Source organism: Phyllostomus hastatus, unplaced genomic scaffold, assembly GCF_019186645.2.
Source record: "Phyllostomus hastatus isolate PE091 unplaced genomic scaffold, TTU_PhHast_1.1 phas_scaffold_46, whole genome shotgun sequence".
NCBI classification, from domain to species: domain Eukaryota; kingdom Metazoa; phylum Chordata; class Mammalia; order Chiroptera; family Phyllostomidae; genus Phyllostomus; species Phyllostomus hastatus.
In genome coordinates, this window is record NW_025334032.1 from 4,573,526 (window position 1) to 4,584,688 (window position 11,163).

Genomic DNA, 11,163 nt, shown 5'->3' on the forward strand with positions numbered 1-11,163 from the left:
AATATCATAGTATACTGTCTTGCTGTCTTAAACCATTTTGCCTTACTCCTCCAACTGATCACCAAAAAGAGTAGGGGGAAGTTGTGAACACCAGGATACATGAAGGGGACTGCACCACTGAATCTCACAAGTATTCTATCACAGAAGTTCACACCATAATTACAGGGAACAAGAAAAGATCAATTTAAGAAACAGAGGCTAACAAGAAGAAACCCACGAACAATGAGAAAACAAAGAAACAACCCCCAATTGAAGGGAAACGAGGAAGCCTCAGGAAAAATGCTAAATGAAATAGAGGCAACTCAACTATCAGATAGTGAGTTCAAAACAATGATTATCAGCAAGTTCAATGAACTCACAATGAGCTATCAGAAACTAGAGGGAAGATACAACAATCTCACTGCAAACTATATAAACATGAAAAGGAAAAAGAAACTCTCAACAAGGGCCAAGAGGAAATGAAGAATGCCATTTCTGAACTGAGGAACACAGTAGAAGGAATGAAAAGCAGGATCGATGAAGCAGAAGATCGGATTAGTGACCTAGACGACAAAGTAGAAAACAACACCCAGAAAGAGCAAGAAAGGAAAAGAGGCTCAGAAAGAATGAAGAGGGATTAAGAGAAATGCAAAACAATATGAAATGCAATAATATCTGTATAATAGGGCTACCAGAAGGAGAAGAAGACCAAGGGATCGAAAACCTAGTTGAAAAAGTAATGAAGGAAAACTTCCCTAATTTGATGAGAGAAAAAGTCACACAAATCCAGGGAACACAGAGAGTCCCAATCAAGAGGAACCCAAAGAGGCCCACCTCAAGACACATCATAATTAAAATGGCAAAATTTCAAGACAAAGAGAGAATCTTAAAGGCAGCAAGGGAGAAACAGGAAGTAACATACAAGAGAGCCCCAATAAGGCTAACAGCTGACTTCTCAATGGAAACACTTCAAGCCAGAAGAGAATGGCAAGAAATATTCCAAGTAATGAGAACCAGAGGTCTGCAACCAAGGCTACTATATCCAGCAAGGCTCTCAATCAAGATAGAAGGCCAAATAAGAAGCTTCCCAGACAAAAGAAGTCTAAAAGAATACACCTCCACCAAACCAGCTCTGCAAGAGATTTTAAAGGGACTGCTTTAAGGAAGGGAAGGACGAGAGAGAGAGAGAGGAACACACATACATAAAAGACACTGAATAAGTACCTATCAATAATAACCTTAAACATAAATGGATTAAATGCTCCAATCAAAAGACATAGAATAGTTTAATGGATAAGAAAAAATTACCCACATATATGCTGCCTACAAGAGACCCACCTCAGGAGAAAAGACCGACACAGACTGAGAGTGAAGGGCTGGAAACAAATCTTCCAAGCAAATGGACAGGAAAAAAAAAAGGCGGAGTAGCAATACTCATATCAGACAGAATAGACTTCCAAAAAAGGTCCATAAAGAGAGACCCAGATGGTCACTTCATAATACTCAAGGGAAGAATCCACCAAGAAGACATAGAAATTGTAAATATACATACACCCAACATAGGAGCACCCAAATACATAAAGAAAATCTTAGAGTACTTCAAGAAAGATATGGACAGCAACACAATTATACTGGGGGATTTTAACACCCCACTATCAAAAATGGACAGATCTTCCAAAAAACATATCAACAAAGACATTGTGGCATTGAACAATACCCTTGATAAAATGGACTTTACTGATATATACAGAGCCCTCCATCCAAAAGAAGCTAAATACACATTCTTTTCAAATGTACATGGAACATTTTCAAAGATTCACCACATGATAGGACACAAAACAAGCCTCCAGAGTTTCAAGAAAATTGAAATCATACCATGCATTTTCTTGGACCACAAGGGACTGAAACTAGAAACCAACTCCAAGGAAAAAAACCCCAAAACACTCAAAATCATGGAGATTAAATAATGAATGGGTCAAAAATGATATTACAGAAGAAATCAAAAGGTTTCTGGAAACAAATGAAAATGAACTCACAACAACCCAAAATTTATGGGACACAGCCAAGGCAATCCTGAGAGGGAAGTTCATAGTGATACAGGCCCACCTAAAAAAGTTAGAAACATTCCAAACAAACAACCTAACCCTACTCTACGAGAACTCGAGGAACAACAACAAAGACAGCCCAGAGCAAGCAGAAGGAAGGAAATAACCAAAATCAGAGCAGAATTAAATGACATAGAGACTAAAAGCACAATTCTAAGGATCAATGAATCCAAGAGCTGTTTCCTTGAAAAGATAAACAAAACTGACAAGCCTTTAAGCAGACTCATCAAGTAAAAAAGAGAAAACCCAAATAAACACAATCAGAAATGAAAGAGGAGAGATTACAACAGATACCACAGAAATACAAAGGATTGTAAGAAATTACTACAAAGAACTGTATGCCAAGAAATGTGAAAACCTAGGTGAAATGGACAAATTTCTAGAAAAATATAATCTTCCAAAACTCAATGAAAAAGAAGCAGAAAGCCTGAACAGACCAATAACAACAAAAGAACTTGAAGCAGCAATCAAAAAACTCCCAACACACAAAAGCCCTGGGTCAGATGGTTTCACAGGAGAATTCTACCAAGCATTTAAGGAATAGATAACCCCTATCCTTCACAGACTATTCCAAAAAATCCAAAAAGATGGGGGACTCCCAAACTCTTTTTATGAGGCCAACATCATCCTAGTTCCAAAACCAGATAAAGACACAACAAAGAAAGAAAACTTCAGGCCAATATCGCTGATGAACATTGACGCTAAAATCCTCAACAAAATACTGGCAAACTGCATCCAACAGTACATTAAAAAGATCATACAGCATGACCAAGTGGGATTCATTCCAGGGATGCAAGGATGGTACAATATTTACAAATCAGTAAATGTAATACATCACATAAATAAAAGCAAAGACAAAAACCAAATGATCATATCAATAGATGCAGGAAAAGCATTTGATAAGGTACAGCATCCATTTATGATAAAAAACACTCAGGAAAGTGGGAATAGAGGGAGCACTCCTCAACATAATAAAGGCCATAATGAGAGACCTATAGCCCACATCATTTTCAATGGGCAAAAACTAAAATCTTTTCCACTAAGATCAGGAACAAGACAAGGCTGTCCACTTTCACCACGTCTATTCATATAGTACTGGAAGTTTTAGCCACAGCGATCAGACAGGAAAAAGAAATAAAAGGCATCCAAATCAGAAAGGAGGAAACAAAACTGTCACTGTTTGCAGACGACATGATAGTATACATGGAAAATCCTATAGACTCCACCAAAAAAAACTGCTTGACCTAATAAATGAATTTGGCAAAACAGCAGGGATACAAAGTCAATATCCAGAAATCAAAGGCATTTCTGTACACCAACAATGAAACAGAAGAAGCAGAGATCAAGGGAAAAAAAATCCCATTTGAAATAGCAAAAAGAAAAAATAAAATACCTAGGAATAAACCTAACCAAGGAGGTAAAAGACCTGTATTCAGAAAACTACATAACACTCAGGAAAGAAATCAAGGAACACACAAACAAATGGAAACATATGCCGTGTTCATGGATTGGAAGAATTAATATCATAAAAATGTCCATACTACCCAAAGCAATTTACACATTCAATACAATTCCTATTAAAGTACCAATGACATATTTCACAGACATAGAACAAACACTTCAAAAATTTATATGGAATCATAAACGATCCCGAATAGCTGCTGCAATTTTGAGAAAGAAGAGTAAAGTAGGAGGGATCACAATACCTGACACTAAACTGTACTACAAGGCCACCGTAATCAAAACAGCCTGGTAATGGCATAAAAACAGGCACATAGACCAAGGGAACAGAACAGAGAGCCCAGAAATAAACCCAAGTCTCTATGGTCAATTAATATTTGACAAAGGAGGCAGCAACATAAAATGGAATAAAAATAGCCTCTTCAAGAAATGGTGTTGGGAGAACTGGACAGCCAGGTGCAAAAAATGAAACTTGAGCACCAACTTACACCATATACAAAAATAAGTTCAAGGTGGATAAAAGACTTAAATATAAACTGTGACACCATTAAAGTCCTAGAGGAGAACGTAGGAAGGAAAATTTCAGATATCTCACGCAGAAACTTTTTTTACTGACTTTTGCCCTAGAGCAAGGGACATAAAGGAAAGAATAAACAAATGGGACCTCATCAAAATTAAAGGCTTCTGCACAGCTAAAGAAAACAGTATCAAAATTAAAAGGGAACCAAGTGTATGGGAAAATATATTTGCCAATGATACCTCAGACAAGGGTTTAATCTCCAAAATATATAAGGAACTTACATGACTACACTCTAAGAAGACAAGGCATCCAATTAAAAAATGAGCAAAGGACTTGAACAGACACTTCTCCAAGGAGGATATACAGAAAATCCAAAAACACATGAAACGATGTTCAATATCGCTAGCTATCAGAGAGGTGCAAATTAAAACAATGAGATACCACTTCACACCAGTCAGAATGGCCATTATAAACAAAGCAACAAACAACAAGTATTGGAGAGGTTATGGAGAAAAGGGGTCCCTAGTGGGACTGCAGACTGGTACAACCACTATGGAAAGCAGTATGGTACTTCCTCAGAAAACTAAAAATGGGTCTACCTTTTGACCCTGCAATTCCACTGCTGGGACTCTACCCTAAGAATACTAAAACACCAATCCAAAAGAACCTATGCATCTCAATGTTCATAGCTGCACAATTTACAATAGCTAGGTGCTGGAAGCATCCTAGATGCCCATCAGTAAATGAATGGATCAAAAAACTATGGTACATTTACACAATGGAATTCTATGCAACAGAAAGAAAGGAGCTCCTACCCTTTGCAACAGCATGGATGGAGATGGAAAACATTATGCTAAGCGAAACAAGCCAGGCAGTGAAAGGCAAATACCATATGATCTCACCTTTAACAGGAACCTAAACAACAAAGAAACAAGCAAAATATAACCAAAGGCACTAAAATAGAGGACAGACTCACAGTGACCAAAGGGGAGAGAAGAGGGAATTTCAGGGGACATTGGGAAAGGTTCACGGGAACAAACTTAAAGGCCACATGGACAAAAACTAGGGGAAGGGTGGTAATGGGAGGGAAGTGGGGAGGGTTGGGAGGGTGGGATGGATTGGGAGTAAAAGGGAGAAAACTGTACTTGAACAATGATTAAAATAAAATTAAAAAAAAGAAAGTCTGGAAACTCCAAAAAAAAAATACAATCATGGTATGTAATCATCATACCCATGTATAACACACATCTTTATTTTTCCCTAAAAACTTAGGCAAAAAAGTGCACATTATACATGGCAAAATGCAGTGTTTTTCTCTTGTTAATCTGTCTCTTGTCTGTTTGATTATTAGACCAGCCAGAAGAACCTTGAGGGTAGAGGAAAGTTTCTTCCTCCCCACCTAGCAAAGCTGACTTCCTTCTGGAGGCTCTAGGGTAGAATCTATTTCCTTGTCTTTTTCAGCTTCTCAAGGCTGCCTGCATTCCAAGCCCACAGTGTAGCATCTTCAAATCCCCCCTTTCCCCCGCTCTCTCATACCTGCTTCCCTGGTCACATCTCCTTCTGACCCTGACTCTGACTCTCCTGCCTCTGCTTTATAAGGACCCTTGTGAGTTGACCAACCTGGATAATACAGGATAATCTTTCCATGTCCAGATCTTTAGTTTAATCATATCTGGAAAGTAGTTTTTGCCATCTAAGGTAGCATATTCACTCAGATTCTGAGCATTTGCACATGGACATCTTTTTGTACACAGGACATTTTACTGTCCATCACAGGCAGTAATAATACCAAAATACTGGTTTCTACCATTGTGACTGATCATTTCTTTATATGGTTAAAGGTGGTAACATATTTAACTGAATACTGCTAGTACATGACAATGTTTTCTTAGAGGAAAACACTATGACACACATGATTTTAAAAACATATTTGGATAGTATCAAGTCCATTCCTCAAATTCACAATTAATTCAGAGGAGAGACTATTCTATGACATGACTGCTGCCTGACCCTGCCTGACTGCTACTGGGCCCTTGTGCTAGATCCAACTAGATCTGGGCCAGAACAGAGATCCCTTCCCCTAAATCACCTCAGAGACTATCAGACTGCTCCCCTGTGCCTTAGGTATGCTGGTTCCTGGAAGAGGCCCTGGCTCTGGTAAAGTATGTAAAGGCATTTCCCCCTGATCTGGGGTGGCTCATACCCCAGTGTCCCTATCCATCCTGCTGTCCTATTTAACCCTTTAGCTTCTGCCACATGATGCAGGGATATCCACATGGTCTTGCCACCACCCAAGATGCATCTCTTTGTAAATTTCCTGAAACTCTGACGTAACAAACTATGGAGTTGTCAGTTTCCTTCTCCAGCCTCTTGGCCCCAGGAAATTTCATTTAATATGCATGAATAAAACAAAAGGAAAAGCAAATGAATATGTAAAGAATCCTGAGCATTGATTGTCCTACATGTATAAAAGTCCTAAGTGTATATAAGCCTTCAAATGTGGAGGACCAATGCACTGCATTACTTTCCTCATGTGAGGAAAGTATATGAGGATTTACACTCCTCATATAAGGAGTGTAAGTCTCATTAGGAAAGAAGTAAGGAGAAAACTGGGAAATAATTAAAAATTATGATATAGATATTTACAAGTTAGATCCTTTGTCATTATTAGAATCATTACCTAGCCACTCTAAAAACCCTTTGAAAATGTTAAGGAACTGATAACCAATAGAAATGAGCAATCAAAAGGTATTGCATCTAGTCTCAAAATATCTTCCTAGGAAACTTATTACAAGAGAAAAACCAGTAACTTCCCTGTGGAGACATTTTACAGATAGCATCTTGACCAAGTGATCAAGGTCAATATTCACAAAGAAGACATGTCAACACATATACTCCCAATATGGTACACTGAGATGGGCAGGATATCACTGCTGTAGAATTATTGCCAAAAATGCATAACTTTATAATGAGAAAACATCAGACAAACCCAAACTGAGTGACATGCTATACAATAACAGATCAGTATGCTTAAAAAATGTAAAGGCTATGAAAAACAAGGAAGACTGAGGGACTGTCATAGATTAGAGGAAACTGAAGACACATGAAAACTAAATGCAATGTGGGATACTGTAACAGAAGAAGCATGTTAGTGAAAAAAAAAACAGTGAAATTCAAACAAGGTCTGTAGTTTTAATAAATAGTCTAGTATCATTATGTCACAGATGGGCACAGGTAACCAGGTTCTCAGTGATCACAGACAAAGAATTGAACCAAATACATAGAGTTTACAGCATAAAGAGAGAGAGAGAGCAGATTTATTAAGCAATAGTACAGTTCAAAGAACATGGGAGTGGGCCAACTCTGAGCAGAGATTGACCTCGTGGGCTAGAGGGATTTTATTCTTATAGGGGGGATCCCTCCTGACTAGTTTTGGTGGCCTTTTATTGCTCATATACAAGTAGTTGTATTTTAAAGCTACTGTGCATGTGGTCTCCAGTGATTTTCCTTGACTGGCCAACGGAGAAGGGGGTCACACAATGTTAATTTATTATAATGGAGCAGGCATCATGTAGCATTTTCTGTGCAGGTGCATTCATGAGTCACCATGTTCAGCACTTTTCCAGGAAGCAGGAATAACCAGTCTTAAAACAGGGTCTCTGTCTTGTATGGAGGTTCCTTATTTTAGCTCTGGAGCACCTCTGGAGTTTCATCCTTCTTATCTGCTCCCTCAATTAAACTATAGTATCATTGCTAATGTTTTGGATTTGATTGTTGTACCATGGTTATATAAGACATTAACATTAGGGAAAGTTGGGGCAATAGTATTTTTGCATAAATCTAAAGTTATTTTAAAATTAGAATGTTTTAAAGATATAACATCTAAAAATTATGTATTTATTGATAGATTGTGGTAAGTTAAAATTTTTCATTTGATAAAATACAATAAATTATTTTTCTTTTATATTACATTGCCACAGCATTGTTTTTCATCCTTATATTTTTATTTAGCAAAAAATATTTTTAATTTTTTTTTTATGGTGGAACTTAATCTTTATTAACAGGGCACTGTAAGATATGAAATTCCACATAGAAATAAGAAACCCATTGAGAGGAGAAGTTTCATACACTATGTACAGTTTGGAACTGTTCAAGTATAGTTTTATTGCAAAAAGTGCTACAACAACAAACCACATTTTAAAAAAGTTCTTAGTAGAGAAACAGTAAGACAAACTTATACCAAAGATAGTACACACACGAAAAAACATATTATGCCTTAGCTGTACAATCTAAAAGTAAAGGTACCAGGAGTGCCATCCTGAACTTGGAACATATAGCTGTCAGAGGTAGTTTCTGGCACATTTTGATCTTCCTCTTCCTCTACAGAGAAATACTTCTCAGTCAAGTCTAATGAAACTTTGTATACAGATTCATTTTCATCATTTTGTAGAGCTTCAATTTTGCCCAAACCTCTACATTCTTTGATCATTATACTAAGTTTTTCAGTTTCACCTAGTTTCTCAGCAGCCTGGAAGATATTTGAAATGGCATCCAGAAAACCAGAATATTTTTGGTATCTTTCACAGTTAAGGTGTTCACCAATGGTTCTATTATGCCACAGTGAATAAGGTATACAATCTGTTCAACTGTTCCACTGCTTGCATCGTTGGTCACAGGCCAAACAGCTTCCTTTTGTGTCTTAAAGTCTGCCTTAGAGAGAACAACAATGAGGAATGGGACTAATCCATGATTCACAGCTTGCTGTATCTGGTCCTGGTGGCCAGCTGTAATGTTTGACATTGTTCATGCAGCTTCCTTCTGAATATTAGTCTTAGAGTTTATTAGCAGGCTGGGAAAGATGGCAAGTGCTCCAGCATTTATTACAACCTGAGTCTGTTCATCTGTCCCCGTGACAATATTTGCTATGGCTCTTAGCACAGGAGACACAATTGGCAATTTATTAGCTCCCGGGAGCTTCACAAGTTGAGGCACAGCTCCTGTTTTCGCAACCATTTCAATCCATTCATTTGGACCATCAGTAAGGCAGGAAATGGACCAGCTGCTCTCTGTTAATACTTCTGGATCATCATGATTCAGGAGATGAACTAAAGTGGGAAGAATCTGCTCAACAGCCTTTAACGGGGGTGCAGGATTCTTGTTGCGACAAAGGTTTGAAAGTGTACAGGTAAGATTACATAAATAACCACATGCTAAAGATGACATATCAGGAACTGCAAGAAGAGCCAACAGTGGATTAACTGCACCATACCAGATAATCAACTCTTGGAAAACTGAACCATCACCTGTGATGTTTCCTAGAGCCCATAAGGCTTGTTCACGGATTTGAGCATGGGGAGATGCCAACAGAGAAATGAATACTGGAATAGCACCTCCATCTGTTGGTCTTGGTTTGTTCCAATATCCTAGAAGCAATGTTAGTGAGGGCCCAGCCAGATTGAAACTGAATGGGACTACAATCAGTTCTGCCCAAGAAGGACACATTTTTGGAATCAAACCAGCCCAGATTATGTTGTCTGTGCCTGGCTGTTTTCCCCTAGAAAGCAGTTTCTTTGCAGCCTGAGTAGCTTGGAGCTGGCTTTCCAAATTGTTGTTGTTGATGCCTTTGACAATGTCCTCAACAGACCAATTTATAGTACCCTGGTTGTTGTGGTTTTCCTGAAGTGGAAAAGTAGCATCATCAGGAAAGAAGCTTACATTTCTTCTTTTCAGCACCTGTTCATACTTCTTAGCTTTTCTCAGCTTCATATTAACTTCTATTCAGTGACTCCTCATTTCTGTACTAACGTTCTCCCATTCTTAAATCTATTAAGGCAGGCAGCTGGCAAATTAGCATTCTTGTTGGTGGGCATCGTTATTACACAAAGGGAGATGGCTATCTGACTGGACAGGGCCTGAGTTTGTACCTAGAAAGCTGGCTCAGGCTTTTCACAGGTGATGGTGGAAAGTGGACAGGCTGCATTTTGCTTGCTCTGAAAATGTCCAACATCAATCAGCATGAAGACTGTGAGAATATTTTTAATTTCTAAGAGCTTTTCTTATTACATTTATTCTTTTTATTTTAAACATTTTTATTTTGTTCAAGTACAGTTTTCTGCCTTTTCCTCCCACCCCTCCCTACCTTCTTCCCCTGTTTTCACCCCCCTTGTTATTGTCCATGTGTCTTTTATAATTGTTCCTGTAAACCCCTCACACTTTCCCCCCATTATCCCCTACCCTCTCCCCTCTGGTCAGCCTGTTCTCAATTTTAATGTCTTTGGTTATATTTTGCTTGCTTGTTCATTTTGCTGATTAGGTTCTAGTTAAAGGTGAGATCATATGATATTTGTCTTTCACCACCTGGTTCATTTCACTAGGCATAATGCTCTTCAGTTCCATCCATGCTGTTGCAAAGGAGATGAACTAAAGATGAACTAGGAGATGCAAAGTGTAGAAGCTCCTTCTTTCTCTCTGCTGTGTAGAATTCCATTCTGTAAACATACCATAGATTTTTATCCATTCAATTACTGATGGGCACTTAGGTTGCTTCCAGTACTTGGCTATTGTAAATTGTACTGCTATGAACATTGGAGTGCATAGGTTCTTATGGATTGGCCTTTCAGGGTTCTTAGGATATAATACTAGAAATGGAATTGCTGGGTCAAAAGGCAGATCCATTTTCAGTTTTTGAGAAAATTCCATACTGTTTTCCACAGTGGCTGCACCAGTCTGCATTCCCACCAACAGTGCACTAGGGTTCTCTTTTCTCCACAACCTCTCCAACACTTGTTTGTTGCTTTGTTTATGATGGCCATTCTCACCAGTGTGAGGTGGTATCTAATTGTGGTTTTAATTTTCATTTCTCTGATAGGTAGTGATGCTGAGCATCTTTTCATATATCTTTGGACCCTCTGTATGTCCTCTTTGGAGAAGTGTCTGTTCAAGTCCTTTGCCCATTTTTCAATTGGGTTGCTTGTCTTCTTAGAGTGGAGCCATGTGAGTTCTTTAAATATTTTGGAGATCAAAATATTTAAATACATTTTCCCATACAGTTGGTTCTCTTTACATTTTAATGCTGTTTTCTTTAGCCATGCAGAAGCT

At 38.2% G+C, this 11,163-nt stretch overlaps 1 pseudogene; it reads right to left on the reverse strand.

The window, feature by feature from the left end:
• Window positions 1-8,341: 8,341 nt before the first annotated feature.
• Window positions 8,342-9,935, reverse strand: LOC123807731 (annotated as a pseudogene).
• Between the last annotated feature and the right edge of the window lie 1,228 nt (window positions 9,936-11,163).